The sequence below is a fragment of the Gymnogyps californianus genome, unplaced genomic scaffold, assembly GCF_018139145.2.
Source record: "Gymnogyps californianus isolate 813 unplaced genomic scaffold, ASM1813914v2 HiC_scaffold_34, whole genome shotgun sequence".
NCBI lineage: Eukaryota > Metazoa > Chordata > Aves > Accipitriformes > Cathartidae > Gymnogyps > Gymnogyps californianus.
The window spans coordinates 861,779-882,274 of record NW_026114224.1 but is presented as its reverse complement, the minus strand read 5'-3'; the positions used below and the strand labels follow the sequence as shown (position 1 = coordinate 882,274).

At 55.7% G+C, this 20,496-nt stretch overlaps 4 non-coding genes across 4 annotated transcripts; all 4 read left to right on the top strand.

Annotated features, from left to right (window-relative positions):
- The first annotated feature begins 5,787 nt into the window (after positions 1-5,787).
- Positions 5,788-5,859, top strand: TRNAM-CAU (transfer RNA methionine (anticodon CAU)). The gene has a single exon. It is a non-coding gene; the product is annotated as a tRNA-Met (tRNA).
- Positions 5,860-9,016: 3,157 nt separating this feature from the next.
- Positions 9,017-9,088, top strand: TRNAG-UCC (transfer RNA glycine (anticodon UCC)). Its single transcript has one exon. It is a non-coding gene; the product is annotated as a tRNA-Gly (tRNA).
- Positions 9,089-17,014: 7,926 nt separating this feature from the next.
- TRNAS-AGA (transfer RNA serine (anticodon AGA)) lies at positions 17,015-17,096 on the top strand. Its single transcript has one exon. It is a non-coding gene; the product is annotated as a tRNA-Ser (tRNA).
- A 2,947-nt stretch (positions 17,097-20,043) lies between these two features.
- Positions 20,044-20,115, top strand: TRNAM-CAU (transfer RNA methionine (anticodon CAU)). Its single transcript has one exon. It is a non-coding gene; the product is annotated as a tRNA-Met (tRNA).
- The last annotated feature ends 381 nt before the right edge of the window (positions 20,116-20,496 follow it).

The window sequence follows — 20,496 nt, the reverse complement described above, 5'->3', positions numbered from 1 at the left end:
TTGTGCTCCTGCTTCATACCACCAAACATCAAAACATTCATCTGTGTCCCAGCTTCAGAAGGCCAATCAGCTCGGAGGTCTCAGGCTAGTGTACAAGGAGATTCTGAGTGCGTTTTCCTAATACGGATTGCCTTTGTCACTTGGCCTTCTTCATGGTGAGCACGGCCACCACTCACGGTCAAATTCAGCTATGAGGGACACCTTCAAGTCAGCTCTCAAGTGCTTTCAGTGCAGCACTCAGGCTAGCCCTGAGAAACATTTCTCCCAGCGGGTCATCGTAGACACACAGGAGACTTGAGTAAGTTCAAGCAGAACATCAAGACCGCACAGTCCCATATGGGAGAAGAGAAATCAGCAGGACAAGGCCAGAGCCTGCTGAGGTACCTGGGAAGTCTGGTCTGCTCGTAGCAGGGGACAGAGCAGAAGACCTCCAGAGGTCCATTCCAAACTTCATTATTCTGGGTTACCCTGAGTCACACAAGCCCTTGAGCAACCACCAAAAGGCAATGCCTTGGAAGACAGCAAATGCAGGAGATTGCATAGAAGCCCCCGTAGATTCAGGATGGTGCTAAAATGTGTGGAAATGCCCTTGACGCAAGCAGAACTTTGGGGCTGTGAGCTCTGGTATCCCCTGGAACGCCTGAGGCAGGCGTGTCCACTGAAGTCCATAGCAGGGTGACTCATGTTTGCCTGGAGTTCAGGGTTTTCCCAACTCTTCACCTCATGATGACTCCCAGGTGCTCCGGGAGACTGATCCGATGTCCCTTTGAAATCTGAAAGCATGGAATGGGTCACCTCATCCCCTGACCCAGGAAAAAGAGCCATGAGCTTTTGGCTCCTGCCTGAGCCTCTCCTCAGAAGCACGCCATCCAGGCTTTGGCCTCTGGGATGACCTTACGGAGCAAAAGAGGTCAATTTGGGTGTGGGTCTCTTTCAGGGAAGGACGCGGGCGTCTCTTTGATCACCCTCCTACGCATTGATTTCCTTGGTTTCCAACAGATTCTCCACTTCCCCAAGCTGAGCCCAGACCCCTGGTTGGACGATGCGTGAGGGCCTGGTCAAGTCATCAAGGGACACGGCTATGGAGATCCGAGGGAGAGATTGCTTTGGAGAGACTTGCCTGACCCTCTGGTCACAGTGCATTGTGAAAGTTAATACAGGCCGTTTGAATTAACTTTTTCAGTCCTCTCAGCTGTTGTTCACAAAATCATACGGAAAACCATTCATGGCACTTCTCTCTTTCCTTGGTCTTGCAGGAATAAACTCCTAGGGGATGGGTATGGCGTGGAAAGGAGAAAAGCACTTCTTTTTCATGGCTGGACGGAGGCAGTGTGACTGCAAGATGCGGTTAGGGTGGGCATTTCAGTAGGGCATGATCGAGCATGCCGCAATCACGATCCCCCTCTTTCTAACTCCACCTACACTAGCACTGCTGATGACAGAGTGGGAGTCTGTAAATACTGTGCTAACACAACCTCCCCCTCCCCACCCACCATCCAGCTTGGTTTTTGAGTGTCAGCACAGCAAAGAACATTGCCTTATTCTTGAAGCAGCCCTGCAATCAGAGACTTGAGAAGCTTTGTCCCTTTAGGTAGGGAGTCTACTTGTGAGAGGCTCCTTGCGTTCCCTTGGCCCACAGGCCATAAGCTGCAAGAGAAATGAGGGTGTCTCAGTTCTCAGTCACCAGGACCATCGTTACATCCAGTTCCGGTAAACTTCAGGGTGTCAGACAGGCACTACCAAATCTACCACGTCCACACTGACTCATTAACGCCATTTTCCTGCTCCAGAGCCAAAATGGAATCGGAGCTGCTTTCATCTAGTGATGTAAATTATTGCTTTTGTGGATTGTTTAATATTTTGGTCCATGCTCAAGAATGTCACAATGCTTGCAGTGCTGGGAAAAAGCTCTGGACATACCTATTCCAACCAAAACAAGCTCTCTCCAGTCTCCCTCTAAGTCATCCGCACCTCCCGTTTATTCTCTCTTTGCCCCTCCTGACTTTTCCTCAGCCAGGCTCTACCTCGCCCTTGCCATAGATCTCTCCCACTCTCGCAAACCATTCCCCCTACACACCAACAACCTGCATGGCAGTCATGGTCTTTGTTCAAGGCTTGACACCACCCTACGTCCCCAAGAGGCTGGAGGTGCTGCCGGGAGGTCACCACCTCCCCTGCAGGAGTGTCCTCCTCCTAGTGCTCCCAGCAAGCTTGGAGACCTCCTCAGCTAAATCTGAGAAGCAAAGCGGGGTCTAATATGCCCACCTGACCCTGGTTGTCTCCACACAGCTGCCTTCCCTTCTTCCCTGGAGGCAGCAGAGATGGCAGCTGGGGAGAGAAAGCATCCCCCGTGGCAGGATATCCCAGAGTGCGCGGCTGAGGACAAGGTGCTGGGAGCTGCAGCTGTAGCCCCTGGGGCTACGGCTCTCAAGGCCTGTGGAAGGCTGTCACCAGGTGCCCGACATGCTCAGTGCAGGTCCCAAGTGCAGGGCTTCGAGTGGAGCATTGCCCTGAAAGTCCCAGGGAGCCGGGTGTCATTGCAGAGGGCATGTGATCGGCAGGGCAGAGAGGGCTGGAGCAGTAGTTGTGGCCGAGTGGTGAAGGCGATGGACTAGAAATCCATTGGGGTTTCCCCGCGCAGGTTCGAATCTGCCAACTACGGGGCGCACTCCCCTTTTGGGCTCCCTGCAATGGACCACGCTGTTTGGGCTCCCTGCAATGGACCACGCTGCAGCCGTGGGACTCAGCTCCACACTGTACCTGGTGCCCAGGGAGACAGTAAAACCCCCTTGCCTACAGCACTTGTCCCCGCACCCCCCTGCCCCCAAATTCCTGGATGAATGGGAAATCCTGCTCCCATTGACAAGGTAGGCAAGTTGGGGGAAGAGAACGGACCAGTGCCGAGTATGAGCCGTGAAAAGAGGTCCACTGTTGTTGGTTCTTGAGCAGAACTTAAGAGCCTGAGCTCACCTGACATCCCAAGCAGAACAACCCCACCAGCTGTCTTCCCTATGCCTGAAAACTACAGCCGCTCCTCTCCAAAGAGAGCCTGCACAACATGGTCCTCATTGCTAAAGATGAAGGCAAGACACCTCATGGATCTGAGATCTTGCCTGGGGTCCTGGGGATATTCTGCCTGACCCAGCCCCAGCCCTTGCACACAGTGGACAACCTTTCCCCGGGGGCTTTCCAAATTTAACCGAAGAACGAGATGATAAGGGGTGGGTCTCTCCTGGCTCCTCCTCTTCTGGGAAAGACGTGGAAGTGCGAAGGAGGCCATGGTGGTGACTGCGGCATCAGGAGACCATCCCCTGCCATCACAGACCCTGATGGGTGGCATGGAAAAGACCCGGAGGCTTCCCAGAGGGCTTCTCTCAGTCGCATACCCAGCTGCTCCCCACAGAGCAGCAGCAGAGGAGGGGCTGCAGGTAGCCTGCCTGAGTGGTTCAGCATCTTAAGGAAAAGGGAAACTCGGAGGGGCACATGCAGAGAGAGCCCGGAGAAGGAGAAGGAGAGAAGAGCCAGTGGCTGGTGCATGGTCCGTTCCCCGCAGCCATGCCACTGAGGGTGCCGGGAAGCAGTGCAAGCAAAAGAGAAGCTGAGGGAGGTTGGCAGCACGGATGAAGAAGGAAAGGGGCAGTGGAAGGGGGACCCGGAGCTGAGCCAGGGGCCTCTTGATCTGCAGTCAAATGCTCTCCCCTGAGCAATAGCCCCTGCAGCAGGCAGGCTGCGGCCGCACTCTCCGTGCTCACATCTGCTCCCCATCCCAGCCCTCTCCATCCCGCTTTTTGCTTTTGCCTCCTCTGCTTGCTTGCTGTGTGCTCTGGCGTGTGGATGGGACAGGGAACCAGCAAACACAAGCCCAAAATGCAGCCTCAGCACTGCCGCCTCAGCACTGCCACCTCGTCCCTCAGCCTCACCAAGAGGTTCTACCAGCTCAGCCTGCCCAGAGCCTTCCTGGGACACATCTGGCAGCATTTTAAGACTGGCCACCACCCAGTCCGGATGGGCCAGCCCTGCCCTGGGCGACTGGGAACCACCTCCACCCCCAGCAGCGTTGGGCAGGACAGGAATGGCGCCAGGCACGGAGAGGAGGGGTTTCTCTGGCTCTTTGGCACCCTGCAAGGTGGCGGGGGCAGCCCTCGGCTGTTGGCGAGCAGCAAGGGCAGGGCTGCGCCAGGAGGGAAGACAAGCCAGGAGCTGGGGGGGAGCGCAGCACAGCACGGGCAGGGCAAGGCCCTCGCAGCTGGTGTGAAAGGCAAGGCAGTAACTGCTGTACGACTTGCTTAGAGGAAGGAACGCTGCCTAGGACTAAGAGCTTTTACCTCAGGGTCAACGTGACCTGAAGACCCAACCTAAACCGTCTCTCACTGGCTGAGAACACCCCATACAGACAATAAAACAATAGGAGATTTGTCTTTCAAAAAAACCCCAGGTATATAACCAGGGCGAGAAAAGCAATCGACCTGAATCTAGTAGAAAACCCCTCCGCCTGCACGGGACATTGGTCTAGAACCAGGAAGATTAACAGCCCACTGACCATACGTCCACACCACCTGCCCGGGAGAACCACCTAGTGCTTACGCGAGCAATAGTAACTGATTAGCCCACCCTTAACAGGAGTAATTTGACTGGTCAACACAACTGCATTGTAAACATCTAGAAACCCTGCTTTCCTCTATATCGGGGTCCTCCATGCGTTAGGCTGGGGCACCGCTATGTGCACAGCTAAAATTAGGGATTTAGGGATTCCCTTGGTAATTCTATGCTAAACGTCCTTGTCTCCCTCCTCGGCCAGCAAAGAACTGACTTTTACACTGGGTACAGTCCCGCACCCCGTGCGAGCTGGATTTCTGGGCAGGGTTGCAGCCCTCCTGAGCTCGCTGGAGAGCCACTCCTCTCCGCCCTGCCAAGCAACAAGGCTGCCCCCTCGCTCCGGGGTTTCCTTCAGTGCCTGCAGAGCCAGCTTGGGCGGTCGAAGAGAAAGTCCCCAGCCAGGGTTATGGGCAGGAGCTGTGGGGAGAAGGGCAAGGCAAGGCCCTTGAGCTACCCTCCTGTCGTGGTTTAACCCCAGCCAGCAACTAAGCACCATGCAGCTGCTCGCTCACTTCCCCCACCCAGTGGGATGGGGGAGAGAATTGAAAAAAACCCCTCGGGGGTTGAGATAAAGCCTGTTTAATAGGACAGAAAGGACAGAAAATATTGATAATGATAATAATAATAATAAAATGACAATAATAATACTAGAAGAATTAGATACAAATACAAATAATACAAATCAAGTGATGCACACCCATGCCCAGTTAGTGCCCGAGCAGCGATCCGCCCCCCCAGCCAGCTCCCCCCAGTTTATATACTGGGCATGACGTCATATGGTATGGAATATCCCTCTGGCTAGTTTGGGCCAGCTCTCCTGGCTGTGTCCCCTCCCAACTTCTTGTGCCCCTCCAGCCTTCTTGCAGGCTGGGCATGAGAAGCTGAACTATCCTTGACTTGGTATAAAGACTACTTAGCAACAACTAAAACCATCAGGGTGTTATGAAGATAATTTTCCCACTAAATGCAAAGCACTGCACGGTCCCAGCTACTAGGAAGCAAATTAAGTCTCTGCATGCCAGCCAAGACCAGGACAGCAGCCCAGGCCCAAAGGAGGTGAACTTTCCAGGGAGACAATTTTCCTGCGCAGGTGAGGGCACAGGATAGACAAAGGGAAGGAGGCATGAGCGCTGGCAGTGCCAGGGAGCATGAGGCCGGGCTGTGGGAGGTCGCAGCTGAGGCGCCAGGGGGAGCAGAGTGGCGCAGCGGAAGCGTGCTGGGCCCATAACCCAGAGGTCGATGGATCGAAACCATCCTCTGCTAATTGCTTTTTCCTCCTGCTGCCTCTCCCAGCAACTTTTCACCTGCACTGCTCTGGCTCTCTGCGCGGCCATGCCCATGGCCCTCCCGCTCCCTCAGACCCTTCTCTCTGCACCGCCGCCTTCTTTCTCCTTTGCCTTCTTACGAGCCAGCACTCCCAAAGGGACCCTCACCAAGGCAGACCCGTGGGTCTGCAGCGGCAGCCAGACCTCCCCCCACAAGGAACTGGGGGTCCTGGGGACACCAGTGTTTCTCCCTTCCCGTCAGGCAGCTCAATCCCAACTTCCCAGCCGCAAGCAGGCACCTCCAGGAATCTGCAGGTGGGAGGAGGACAAGGCTGGTGCTACTCTGGCAAAACACCTATCCAATCAACTTGACCATCTCGGGGTTTTCTCCATCCTAGTCTCTTTGCTGCCGTGCCCACACGCAGGTCCAGCCAGGAGCAGGGCCGAGCAGGGTATTCCCAATGGGCACTGTATTGGCTATATGTGGCTAGGTGTTGGCAGTGGAGGGGAGAGGGGGTGCTGCAGGGTGGCCTCTGTGAGCAGAGGCAAGGGGCTGCCCTGCCGCTGCACACAGCTGATTCCAGCTGCCTCCACAACACTGAGCCACTTGCGCAGCTTTTCCTGACAGGCCTGAAGCCTGTGGAAGAGCCCACACTGAAACAGATTTTCCTGTTCAGGTCTGCAGCATGGGGAGAACCCATGCCGGAGCAGTCTGCAGTGAAGGACTGTAGCTGAGCCTGGTAAAAGTGAGAGGAATGGCGGTGTTTTGTTTGTCTTTCATTCCTCACTACCCAAAACCGCACATGGCCTGATCCTTTTTCTTCCCTCTGGCTGCTCTGGACTAGAATGCAGTGCTGGACACACCCCTCTCTCACTCCACAAGCATGTCCACTGAACAGCAGGTCCACTGAACCCTGGGCCTGACCGTAGGTCTGTGCAGAGGGCATGCGTGGAGCCTGGGCCCGGTTTGTCTGGTGTCCCAGGGATCGAGGGGAGGCAGACCAGCCTGCTGTTGTGCAGGTCCTCCTTTGTGCCTTTCGGCACAAAGACAGGAGCAACACTGACTTGCTTCCAGGCCTCAGGAACCTCTCCCAATTGCCGTGACCTTTCAAAGACAATGGAGAGCGGCCTCTTGCAGAAGTTCTCCTTGTCTGAGTGCTTCACGAGCTGGCAGCAGGAAGACGGCATGGGTATCTGCAGGTGAGCTCCCTTCTACTTTAGTACCTGATGGGCCAGAAGCCAGAAGATCGCTTGGATGTTGACCGTGAGGTCGCCTCTGGCTCTGCAGGTGACGGGCCATGCACAGGAATATTGCTTGCGCTAGGTGCTTGTGTTCATTCCATAGTGGATACCACTGCCTGGTGTCTCTTTTTATATCTGAACGCTTCTTGTTCCAAAGGAAGCGGACAGCCCATCAGGGGGAGACCTGAGAACACGCGGGCACGACAGTGTCAAAAATGGCTGTCAGCCAATCACAAAGCAATATGAGAACCCATGGGGAATGACGCTGTCAAGAGTTGTCTCTTTGCTGTATTTAGTGAGTGGGGCTTCCTTTTCAGATGTGCTTCTGGGTACACAGGTAGGGTTGGCTGGTCCTCACAGCCAGTCACAGGTCTGCCTGAGAGCAGGTGGGTATGACGGGGTCAAGAGATGGCTGTCAGCCAATCACAGAGCAGTAGGAAAACATGTTGGTTATGGTGTCTAATAAGAAAATGGCAGCTGAAAGAAAGTGGTGCCCCCCGTGTATGTAGAGGAAGGTACCGTCCTGGTCATCATTCATCAGTGTGGCATGGGGATTGACCAAAGCAATCATCCACCAGCAAAACCAGGAGCAGCACAAGGCAGATTTTAGCCCAGGAACAGGTAATGCCTAGAGTCCTGCAAAACAAATTGCTTACGGGCATGCAGCACGGAATGTGGCAGATGCTCATATCCGACCAAGTGGATCAAGAAACTTGTGCTAGAAATAATCCACTTGGCCTATTTGCACATTACATAGATAGAGAATTGTTACCCTAGCATTGCCTGCTTTCCGCTCACGGATGGCTGAGCTAATCCTAGACAAGTGTACAAGATAGGGACATATCAGTGACTCAGAAGAAAGCCAGGCTGGTTGCTGTGCCTTTTTAATTCAACCAAAGGGTGCATGGTGCAACCACATGTTAGCCTGGGACAGCGTGAATGTGACTCCGACTGGGGCAGACTCCGCCTGTGTTACCTCAGTGTTATGCCCTACGGTATTGCCAAGGGGCACTGTGTTGGCTACATATGGCAAGGTTTTGGTAGTGGAGGGGTTAGGGGGTGCTGCAGGGTGGCCTCTGTGAGAAGAGATAAGGGGCTGCCCTGTGCCAGACAAGCTGATTCCAGCTCCGCAGTGGTTCCACCGCACGACACAGCTGAGCCGTCATCAAAGTTTGTGGCCCTCTGTGAAAACTATATCCAGAAAGGGCAGAAAACGCCGGGCAGAGAGAGGCGGAAGGAACAAAAAGAGCGGGAAAGGGCAGAGGGAAGATGCATCCTGCTTGGGCAGGTAACGGAGTGTGGTGTGAAGGAGTAAAGTTGAGCCTGGGAGAGGGGAGAGGAAAGGCGGTGTTTTATGTTTGTCTTTTTGTTTGTCACTGTGTGAATGCGTTTTAATTGGCAAAAAATGAATTTTCCCCAAGGCAAGCCTGACTTGCCCACAACAGTGTTTGCTAAGGCATGTCCTTGTGTTTATCTTGAGCCATGCGATTTGTCATCCTGTTTTCAGTGCTCCGCATCCCCCTGAGGTGGGGAAAGTAGTGAGCAGCTGGGTGGGTGTTTGTCTGTGCTTAAAGCACGAGAGGTACATCCAGAGAAAGGCCCATCGCGTTGCGTAGTACATGCCCAGCAGGCAGCTGTATGAAGGCAGATGGGGAGCATCAGCACTGCCATCAGGCAGCAGGTTGAGTTTCCCTAGCCAACACGTCAGACAGAGAGAAGCCCAGAGTCATCCGATGGGCTTGAGGCCGTGTGTGTGCAGGGGGCTGGAAGGAGGAGGCCGTCCGGGCTGTGAAGTGGAGAGAGTGGAGTTTGTGAGCTGGAAGAGCAGGAGGCAGGGGAGTCTGGGAAGTGGAGGGGCAGGAGGGAGGCGAGGCTGCGGGGTGGAGGAGCAGGAGGCAGGAGTGGGTGGAGGAGCGTTGGTGGTATAGTGGTGAGCATAGCTGCCTTCCAAGCAGTTGACCCGGGTTCGATTCCTGGCCAACGCAGACAAGGTTCTTTTACTCAGCCTGGCTCCAGAGGGCCTTGCCTCTCCTCTTCCAAACCAACCCAGCTTCCAGTCGAGGCCCTCCCCTTGACTCCCCCTCCAGCCTTGCCTCATGGCCAGGCCTCTGGGCACCTCCTAGGCCAGCAGACACAGGCCTGGCTCTTAGCAAGGCCCGCCTTGGCAAAGGCAGACTGCAGGGGCTGCTTTGGACCCTTCCGAGATTCTCAGGGAGTGCTGTAGCACTGGAGCAGGTGCCCAGAGAACTTTGGGATTCTCCATGCCTGGGTATCACCCTCAAGTTTCAGTGGGGCTCAGGCACTGAGCCGCCTGCTCTAGCTTTGGGGCTAGCCCTGCTTTGAGCAGGGCATTTGGACTAGTGCCCTCCTGAGATGCCTTGCAGTCTAGTTCTTTCCACGAAGCAACAAATCCCAGAGAGAGCTGTGACCTCCTTCCTCTGCACCATGGGCGGCAAGCGGGCCTCTTCCCCACAGGAACTGGAGCTCAGTCATTGCTCAGCACTTGGCGCATCTCGTGTCCTTTTGCCTTGACTCTCCAGCCCCTTTCCCACACACTGACTCCTTGAGACCACCCAGCATTCCCCAGGGGTTGGTGTGGCAGAGCCCTCCTTGCCCACGGAGGGCAGGGAAGAAGGAAGCACCCTTGTTGCCCCAGGAACCGTCCATGAGAAAGGCAGGCGTGTGCCTGGAGCCCCTTGACAGGATGTTGGCGTGCGCAGAGCCGTAATTTGCTGACGGTTCCTTTGCTTGGTCCTGTGAAGGATTGCCTTGGCCTTTGGGAGATGCGTCGGAAGCGTGCTGCCCCTGTGCTGGCTACTCGTGTTCCGTGTGGTCTGAAGCGCGTGTAGGAGCTGCGGTCGCCTGTCAGCAGCCCGTGGTGGGAGCAGGGCAAGGGTGCTGCCAGGAGCCAGCTCCCCCTGCAGCAGTGCAGGAGGAGGCTGCCTGAGGTGGGCTGGCTCTGGCGGCAGCAGCAGCAGCAGCAGCAGCAGCAGCAGCAGCCAGCAGCAGCAGCAGCAGCAGCAGCAGCAGCAGCAGCAGCAGCAGCAGCAGCAGCAGCAGCCAGCAGCAGCAGCACAAGCAGCACAGCAGCAGCAGCAGCGGCGGGTCAGGATGGCCGAGCGGTCTAAGGTGCTGCATTCAGGTTGCAGTCTCCCTGGGAGGCGTGGGTTCGACTCCCACTCCTGACAGGCTCTTCTCTCTCTTGGCTCCTTCCCTCTCCTCACTGCAGGCTTCTTGCTCCTCTGGGGGCTCTGCTCAGCTCTTGCTGCAGTCCCAGCTCCTGCAGAAGGAGAAAGGGGCATACCCATGCTGCCCACCAGTACCAGCTGGGTAGGCCTACAACAGAAACAGGGAGGAGAGCCCCTGGGGAATTCCACTTGGCCACTCTCCCCTGCAAAACTCGCATTCTGCATGCCTCTCCCCGCATTTCAGTGCGCATCTCTGGACATTCTTCAAACATTCGCTCACACAATCCTCTCTCCCTGCAACAACCCTTCTGGCTGGAAGGCATTTCAGGGAGTCAGAGAGGGCATCCTCCTGCTTCAAGCAGGCTCACACCACCTGATCAGTGCTTTCTCCTTTCGGGTCATACAATACCTTGAGGACAGACATTTCACAGCCTCTTGGCACCCCGGCTCCCATGCTTAGGCACCCTCAGGGTGATCATTTGGGTTCGTGTAACCAGTCACAAACTGCCTCTTCAATTTCTGACCACGGCGCTCATCCTCCAGCCATTGCAGTAGCCTCCTTGCAGGCGCTGGAGGGAGGCTCCGATTCGATCCTGCTAAGCATTTTCTTCTCCCAGCTAAGCGAGCCTTGCGTCCTCAGCCTCTCCTCCAAGGCCAGAGCACCCGGCCCCTGACTATCCTAGGCATCCTCCGCTGAACTTGCTCCACTTTATCACCACCTTTCCTTGGTTCCCCAGATAGTCCTTCTTCCCCTTCTTTGGTGACGGGGCAACTTTTCCCTCTCCTTAGTCAGCAGGGAGCTCCTCTGCCCTCTGCTCCCGAAGCTGGAGAGCCCCTCAGATGCGTCCTTCCCTCTTTCAGGTCCAATGGCACATTCTGTAGGTGCCAATCCAGGATGTGGCGTTGACCAGCAGGATTTCAACCCCAAAAGTTTCGCGGAACTGGCAGTTCCTCACCAGCAAACATGGACAGCACCAGTGGGAAGAGGGGCAGGGGGGAGTAGAGGCCGACCAGGAAGAGGCCAACAGGGATGTGGCGGGCTCTGGGGCATTTCTCTCCAACGCTGCTGACAGGAGAGAGACATCCTCACTCACGCAATGCCACCACAGGTTGCATGAGCACTGGTGGCATTTTTCAGAAGGACCGCAGTCAGGAAGTACGAGCCACACAAGAGGTCTTCCTGCGCACACAGGAAGAGGAAGAGGGGACATGCACAAGGTGGTATCAGAGCATGCCGGAGCACACTGTAATTGAGGGAGATGCTGAAGGAGCTGCTTCGGGTCCTCCTGCGAGCTCTTCCCTCTGCTGAACGTCCTCCCCTGCCCTCTCTCTTGGTTGCCTCGTTCGGCAAGGTCAGGAGCTTGGCTAGGACTGCAACCAAGGGTAAGGATATCTGCTTAACTTACCAGGCAGACTGGCAGGCTGTCCAACACGGGGTGAAGGGAGGCAGCAGCAGGGACCGCAAGTGCAAGCATCGAACCACCGATCGCTGGGCCATGAATGTAAGTCTGTGAGGTGCAATGTTGAAGGGGTTTAAGCTGGAAACTTCATAAGCAGGTCTAATTAGGTGAGAAGAAGATTCTCACAGGTTACCAGCCTGGGTCTTGTACGAGAGGGCATGCCAGGCTTGCGCAAAGAGCTCTGGCACTCCCTTGAAAGATCCTGTGAGTAGAGAGTGCCCAGTGGCCCTGGAGGAAGGCTGCACTTGGTGGTGGCCAGGGAGATGGAGAGACTGCCAGGCTCAGCCAGGAGCATATGGCTCAGCGAGGGTGGCCAGAGGGGAAAGACAGGGTCTGTCCAGGTGGTCCCATGGTGTAATGGTGAGCAGTCTGGACTCTGAATCCAGTGATCTGCGTTCACAGCTTAGTGGGACCTCTGAGTTTTGGCTCCCTCAGGGCTTTCCTCAGCATGCTTACACTTTATCCCTTGCCTTGCTGTTGGGTCAATTGTTTAATGCACTCTGAATCTTCCTTCCTTTCCTGTGCTCCCAGCCCTGGCTCTGACATCAGTGCCCTTTCTCCTGCCCTGTGCCACCATAGCTCTGCAGCTTTCCTGAGTGCTGGCCCCTGTCCCCTCCCTTGTTCTTGACTGCTCCTGGATGAGGGCATCCAGCAGTGGCTCAACACCTGAGGTGGAGATCATGCAGTCCACGCCCGGCTCAAAGCAGGGTCAAGTAGAGGACCTTTTTCATGGCCTTGCCTGGTTGGATGTTGGACATCTCCAAAGGTGGAGAATCTACAACTTCTCTGGGCAACCATTTCCCATCTTTGACCACCACTGTGTGTGGCATTAGTTGTATTTCCACCCCTGTCCATTGCTTCTTGTTCCATCCATTTCTCTGAGGCTTTTCTGTCTTTCTCTTGCCTGCTTGCTTGTTTTTGGTGCTCTGGTCTCAGTTCAGGGAGCTCCACCCACAACTTGCAGTGCCCCATGCATGGGGACAGGCTCACTGTCATGGGAGAGAGCAGGTTCGCCCTCTTCCTTTGTCCTGGTTCGGCTGGGAGAGAAGTTAAACTTTCACAAGAAGCCGAGCATGGGGTTTCCGGGTGGTGAGCAGTTTGCATTGTGCATCACTCGCTTTATATATTCTTCTGTTACTATTATTGTTATTTCTTCTCTCCTTGTGTTGTCCTATTAAAGTGTCCTTATCTCAACTGACAAGGTTTTACCTTTTCTTCCGATTCTCCTCCGCATCCCACCAGGGCAGGGAGGAGTGAGCGAGCGGCCGCGTGGTGCTCAGTTGCCAGCTGGGCTGAAACCATGACAGCCTTGCAGAGGGCTTGGCCAACTGAGGGGGGAGGAGAACAAAGCACCACGAGTCGCCAGCTATGCTGCACAAGGTCTTTAATGAGAAGGAGGAAATGCAGTGGCACAGAAGAGAGACCAAGAAACACGTCTGCAGGGTTCAGGGAGGCACAGAGAATGGCCCATTTCCCAAGGACAAGCTCCACACAAAGCGCTTGCCTTTTCCCATTCTGCTCTACCTGGTGACAATCCCAGCCCACCAAGAGCAGTCCCTAGCTCCGGCACCCTCCCCCCGTCGGCAGGAGGTTCAGCAAAGCAGAAGAGAACGAGTGTTGTCTCAAGGAGCTCAGAGCAAAGCAAAGCCAGAGGAGGACGGCGAGGCCTGCCGTGCAGCGAGGAGCAGCGGCACAGGTCCCTCCTGCCAGGTGGGATGAGGACACGCAGCCCGCCTGCAAGCCCTGGCCATGCTCCTGATGCAGAGTTCCCATCTGCCTTCCCGCTGCGAAGGGGATGACCCGCCAGCTTCAGCAGTTCAGACTGCAGCGGGTGGGAGGCAGACACCAGCCCTGACCCCCCAGACCAAGGGAGCCCCCAGAAGAGATGGGAACCCCCCGGCGCTGAGGGAGCTCCCAACAGCAGCTGACAGAGAGGATCCCACGGCTGTGCTCTGAGGGAAAGAGGTGAGGATGGGGCCCGGCAGGGTCACCACCACCGCGGAGGCCTGGATGGCCACCGTCGAGTCCGCGCAGCGGGCGACACAGGGCTCACTGCAGCTGCTGGCAAGTGGGGTTGGGCCAGAGGCGCCGCAGGGCATTGGGAGACAGGGTCTGAAGCAAGACATCTCTCGGTGAGGGAGGCAAAGCTGAAACACAGAGCAGGCAGGGAGCACGAGCCTCAGTATCAGTCTGTCTTTCTTTTCCTCAGCTCTCTCTGTGGACGCACTTTTGTTTTAAAAACACCTAGTGTGCCTACAGTTCCCACGGCCCTCATCGTGCCCTCCGAATTGCACGGCACAGGACGGCTGAACCGCTTTCAGGATAGGACCCAGCACAGTGGGTTTAAAGCACCTGTGGCAAGACTGGTCATACCCCATCTCCTGAACAAACATTGCTGTCATAAAGATGGCACTGGAGGCACTTGGCCATTTCGTTAGAGACCATCTGCTACAGGCAGACATTCTGGTGGGCAGACGTCCTGCAGCTCAGCCCCATTTGATCCCCTTCTGCTTTAAAGAAACCCCCTCTTCCCAGCCCTCCCCAGCCACCTCCGCCAAAAGGGACAGAGGTGACAGCCCTTAAACAGTTCTGTTGCAGGCCAGCTGAGGCAGCCCAAGTATCAACCTGAGGAGCCACCATGACAGCAGCTCAGCCCACAGGGAAGAGATGGAGCGGACTCAGGCTTACCTCGTTCCTCGAGGAAAGGCAGGCAAGAGAGGAGGATGCAGAGCCCGGAGCAGCGCAGGTTTATGCTGTGTCCCAGATCCCGCGGGGCCACAAACATTACTTGATCATGAAGCATCTAAACACCTAGCAGCTGCCGCTTGCCAAGGCCTCGCTGGTGATTAAGCCCTTGCCTCTTTCATCTGAAATGTTGTGCTCCGGCTTCATACCACCAAACACCAAAACCATTCATCTGTGTCCCAGCTTCAGAAGGCCAATCAACTCGGAGGTCTCAGGCTAGTGTACAAGGAGATTTTGAGGGTGTTTTCCTAATACGGATTGCCTTTTGTCACTTGGCCTTCTTCATGGTGAGCACGGCCACCACTCACGGTCAAATTCAGCTATGAGGGACACCTCAAGTCAGCTCTCAAGTGCTTTTCAGTGCAGGCACTCAGGCTAGCCCTGAGAAACCTTCTCCCAGCGGGTCATCGTAGACACACAGGAGACTCTGAGTAAGTTCAAGCAGAACGTCAAGACCGTACAGTCCATTATGGGAGAAGAGAAATCAGCAGGACAAGGCCCAGAGCCTGCTGAGGTACCTGGGAAGTCTGGTCTGCTTGGAGCAGGGGACAGGAGCAGAAGACCTCCAGAGGTCCATTTCAAACTTCATTATTCTGGGTTACCCTGAGTCACACAAGCCCTTGAGCAACCACCAAAAGGCAATGCCTTGGAAGACAGCAAATGCAGGAGATTGCATAGAAGCCCCGTAGATTCAGGATGGTGCTAAAATGTGTGGAAATGCCCTTGACGGAAAGCAGAACTTTGGGGCTGTGAGCTCAGGTATCCCTGGCACGCCTGAGGCAGGCGTGTCCACTGAAGTCCATAGCAGGGTGACTCATGTTTGCCTGGAGTTCAGGGTTTTTCCCAACTCTTCCACCTCACGATGACTCCCAGGTGCTCCGGGAGACTGATCCGATGTCCCTTTGAAATCTGAAATGCATGGAATGGGGCACCTCATCCCTGACCCAGGAAAAAGAGCCATGAGCTTTTGGCTTCCCTGCCCTGAGCCTCTCCTCAGAAGCAGGCCATCCAGGCCTTTGGCCTCTGGGATGACCTTACGGAGCAAAAGAGGTCAATTTGGGTGTGGGTCTCTTTCAGGGAAGGACGTGGCATCTCTTTGATCACCCTCCTACGCATTGATTTCCTTGTTTCCAACAGATTTCTCCACTTCCCAAGCTGAGCCAGACCCCTGGTTGGACGATGCGTGAGGGCCTGGCAAAGTCATCAAGGGACACGGCTATGGAGATCCGAGGGAGAGATTGCTTTGGAGAGACTTGCCTGGACGGAGGCAGTGTGACTGCGTTAGGGTGGGCATTTCAGTAGGGCATGATTGAGCATGCGCAATCACGATCCCCCTCTTTGTAACTCCACCTACACTAGCACTGCTGATGACAGAGTGGGAGTCTGTAAATACTGTGCTAACACAACCCCCCCCCTGCCCCAACCCCCACCATCCAGCTTGGGTTTTGAGTGTCAGCACAGCAAAGAACATTGCCTTATTCTTGAAGCAACCCTGCAATCAGAGACTTGAGAAGCTTTTGTCCCCCTTTAGGTAGGGAGTCTACTTGTGAGAGGCTCCTTGCGTTTCCCTTGCCCACAGGCCATAAGCTGCAAGAGAAATGAGGGTGTCTCAGTTCTTAGTCACCAGGACCATCGTTACATCCAGTTCCAGTAAACTTCAGGGTGTCAGACAGGCACTACCAAATCTACCACGTCCACACTGACTCATTAACGCCATTTTCCTGCTCCAGAGCCAAATGGAATCGGAGCTGCTTTCATCTAGTGATGTAAATTATTGCTTTTGTGGATTGTTTAATATTTTGGTCCATGCTCAAGAATGTCACAATGCTTGCGGTGCTGGGAAAAAGCTCTGGACATACCTATTCCACCAAAACAAGCTCTCTCCAGTCTCCCTCTAAGTCATCCGCACCTCCCGTTTATTCTCCCTTTGCCCCTCCTGACTTTTCCTCAGCCAGGCTCTACCTCGCCCTTGCCATAGATCTCTCCCACTCTCGCAAACCATTCCCCCTACACACCAACAACCTGCATGGCAGTCATGGTCTTTGTTCAAGGCTTGACACCACCCTACGTCCCAAGAGGCTGGAGGTGCTGCCGGGAGGTCACCACCTCCCCTGCAGGAGTGTCCTCCCCCTAGTGCTCCCAGCAAGCTTGGAGACCTCCTCAGCTAAATCTGGGAAGCAAAGCGGGGTCTAATATGCCCACCTGACCCTGGTTGTCTCCACACAGCTGCCTTCCCTTCTTCCCTGGAGGCAGCAGAGATGGCAGCTGGGGAGAGAAAGCATCCCCCTGTGGCAGGATATCCCAGATGTGCGGCTGAGGACAAGGTGCTGGGAGCTGCAGCTGTAGCCCCTGGGGCTACGCCTCTCAAGGCCTGTGGAAGGCTGTCACCAGGTGCCCGTCATGCTCAGTGCAGGTCCCAAGTGCAGGGCTTCGAGTGGAGCATTGCCCTGAAAGTCCCTGGGAGCCGGGTGTCATTGCAGAGGGCATGTGATCGGCAGGGCAGAGAGGGCTGGAGCAGGTAGTTGTGGCCGAGTGGTGAAGGCGATGGACTAGAAATCCATTGGGGTTTCCCCGCGCAGGTTCGAATCCTGCCAACTACGGGGCGCACTCCCCTTTTGGGCTCCCTGCAATGGACCACGCTGTTTGGGCTCCCTGCAATGGACCACGCTGCAGCCGTGGGACTCAGCTCCACACTGTACCTGGTGCCCAGGGAGACAGTAAAACCCCCTTGCCTACAGCACTTCTCCCCGCACCCCCCTGCCCCAAATTCCTGGATGAATGGGAAAATCCTGCTCCCATTGACAAGGTAGGCAAGTTGGGGAAGAGAACGGACCAGTGCCGAGTCTGAGCCGTGAAAAGAGGTCCACTGTTGTTGGTTCTTGAGCAGAACTTAAGAGCCTGAGCTCACCTGACATCCCAAGCAGAAACAACCCCACCAGCTGTCTTCCCTATGCCTGAAACTACAGCAGCTCCTCTCCAAAGAGAGCCTGCACAACATGGTCCTCATTGCTAAAGATGAAGGCAAGACACCTCATGGATCTGAGATCTTGCCTGGGGTCCTGGGGATATTCTGCCTGACCCAGCCCCAGCCCTTGCACACGTGGACAACCTTTCCCCGGGGGCTTTCCAAATTTAACCGAAGAATGAGATGATAAGGGGTGGGTCTCTCCTGGCTCCTCCTCTTCTGGGAAAGACGTGGAAGTGCGAAAGAGGCCATGGTGGTGACTGCGGCATCAGGAGACCATCCCCTGCCATCACAGACCCTGATGGGTGGCATGGAAAAGACCCGGAGGCTTCCCAGAGGGCTTCTCTCAGTCGCATACCCAGCTGCTCCCCACAGAGCAGCAGCAGAGGAGGGGCTGCAGGTAGCCTGCCTGGTGTGGTTCAGCATCTTAAGGAAAAGGGAAACTCGGAGGGGCACATGCAGAGAGAGCCCGGAGAAGGAGAAGGAGAGAAGAGCCAGTGGCTGGTGCATGGTCCGTTCCCCGCAGCCATGCCACTGAGGGTGGCGGAAGCAGTGCAAGCAAAAGAGAAGCTGAGGGAGGTTGGCAGCACGGATGAAGAAGGAAAGGGGCAGTGGAAGGGGGACCCGGAGCTGAGCCAGGGACCTCTTGATCTGCAGTCAAATGCTCTCCCTGAGCAATAGCCCCTGCAGCAGGCAGGCTGCGGCCGCACTCTCCGTGCTCACATCTGCTCCCCATCCCAGCCCTCTCCATCCCGCTTTTGCTTTTGTCTCCTCTGCTTGCTTGCTGTGTGCTCTGGCGTGTGGATGGGACAGGGAACCAGCAAACACAAGCCCAAAATGCAGGCCTCAGCACTGCCACCTCGTCCCTCAGCCTCACCAAGAGGTTCTACTAGCTCAGCCTGCCCAGAGCCTTCCTGGGACACATCCGGCAGCATTTAAGACTGGCCACCACCCAGTCCGGATGGGCCAGCCCTGCCCTGGGGCGACTGGGAACCACCTCCACCCCCAGCAGCGTTGGGCAGGACAGGAATGGCGCCAGGCACGGAGAGGAGGGGTTCTCTGGCTCTTTGGCACCCTGCAAGGTGGCGGGGCAGCCCTCGGCTGTTGGCGAGCAGCAAGGGCAGGGCTGCGCCAGGAGGGACAAGCCAGCCAGGAGGAGAGCCAGCGCGGGAGCACGCACGGGCAGGGCAAGGCCCTCGCAGCTGGTGTGAAAGGCAAGGCAGTAACTGCTGTACGACTTGCTTAGAGGAAGGAACACTGCCTAGGACTAAGAGCTTTTACCTCAGGGTCAACGTGACCTGAAGACCCAACCTAAACCGTCTCTCACTGGCTGAGAACACCCCATACAGACAATAAAACAATAGGAGATTTGTCTTTCAAAAAAACCCAGGTATATAACCAGGGCGAGAAAGCAATCGACCTGAATCTAGTAGAAAACCCCTCCGCCTGCACGGGACATTGGTCTAGAACCAGGAAGATTAACAGCCCACTGACCATACGTCCACACCACCTGCCCGGGAGAAGCACCTAGTGCTTACGCGAGCAATAGTAACTGATTAGCCCACCCCTTAACAGGAGTAATTTGACTGGTCAACACAACTGCATTGTAAACATCTAGAAACCCTGCTTTCCTCTATGTCGGGGTCCTCCACGTGTTAGGCTGGGGCACCGCTATGTGCACAGCTAAAATTAGGGATTTAGGATTCCCTTGGTAATTCTATGCTAAACGTCCTTGTCTCCCTCCTTGGCCAGCAAAGAACTGACTTTTACACTGGGTACAGTCCCGCACCCCGTGCGAGCTGGATTTCTGGGCAGGGTTGCAGCCCTCCTGAGCTCGCTGGAGAGCCACTCCTCTCCGCCCTGCCAAGCAACAAGGCTGCCCCCTCGCTCCGGGGTTTCCTTCAGTGCCTGCAGAGCCAGCTTGGGTGGTCAAAGAGAAAGTCCCAGCCAGGGTTATGGGCAGGAGCTGTGGGGAGAAGGGCAAGGCAAGGCCCTTGAGCTACCCTCCTGTCGTGGTTTTTAGATACAAGATACAGTTTTAGATACAAGAACTAGATACAAATACAAATAATACAAATCAAGTGATGCACACCGATGCCAGTTAGTGCCCGAGCAGCGATCCGCCCCCCCCAGCCAGCTCCCCCCAGTTTATATACTGGGCATGACGTCATATGGTATGGAATATCCTCTGGCTAGTTTGGGCCAGCTCTCCTGGCTGTGTCCCCTCCCAACTTCTTGTGCCCCTCCAGCCTTCTTGCAGGCTGGGCATGAGAAGCTGAACTATCCTTGACTGAGTATAAAGACTACTTAGCAACAACTAAAACCATCAGGGTGTTATGAAGATAATTTTCCCACTAAATGCAAAGCACTGCACGGTCCCAGCTACTAGGAAGCAAATTAAGTCTCTGCATGCCAGCCAACCAGGACAGCAGCCCAGGCCCAAAGGAGGTGAAGTTTCCAGGGAGACAATTTTGCTGCGCGGGTGAGGGCACAGGATAGACAAAGGGAAGGAGGCATGAGCGCTGGCAGTGCCAGGGAGCATGAGGCCGGGCTGTGGGAGGTCCCAGCTGAGGTGCCAGGGGAGCAGAGTGGCGCAGCGGAAGCGTGCTGGGCCCATAACCCAGAGGTCGATGGATCGAAACCATCCTCTGCTAATTGCTTTTTCCTCCTGCTGCCTCTCCCAGCAACTTTTCACCTGCACTGCTCTGGCTCTCTGCGCGGCCATGCCCATGGCCCTCCCGCTCCCTCAGCCCCTTCTCTCTGCCACCGCCGCCTTCTTTCTCCTTTGCCTTCTTACGAGCCAGCACTCCCAAAGGGACCCTCACCAAGGCAGACCCGTGGGTCTGCAGCGGCAGCCAGACCTCCCCCACAAGGAACTGGGGGTCCTGGGGACACCAGTGTTTCTCCCTTCCCGTCAGGCAGCTCAATCCCAACTTCCCAGCCGCAAGCGGGCACCTCCAGGAATCTGCAGGTGGGGAGGAGGACAAGGCTGGTGCTACTCTGGCAAACACCTGTCCAATCAACTTGACCATCTC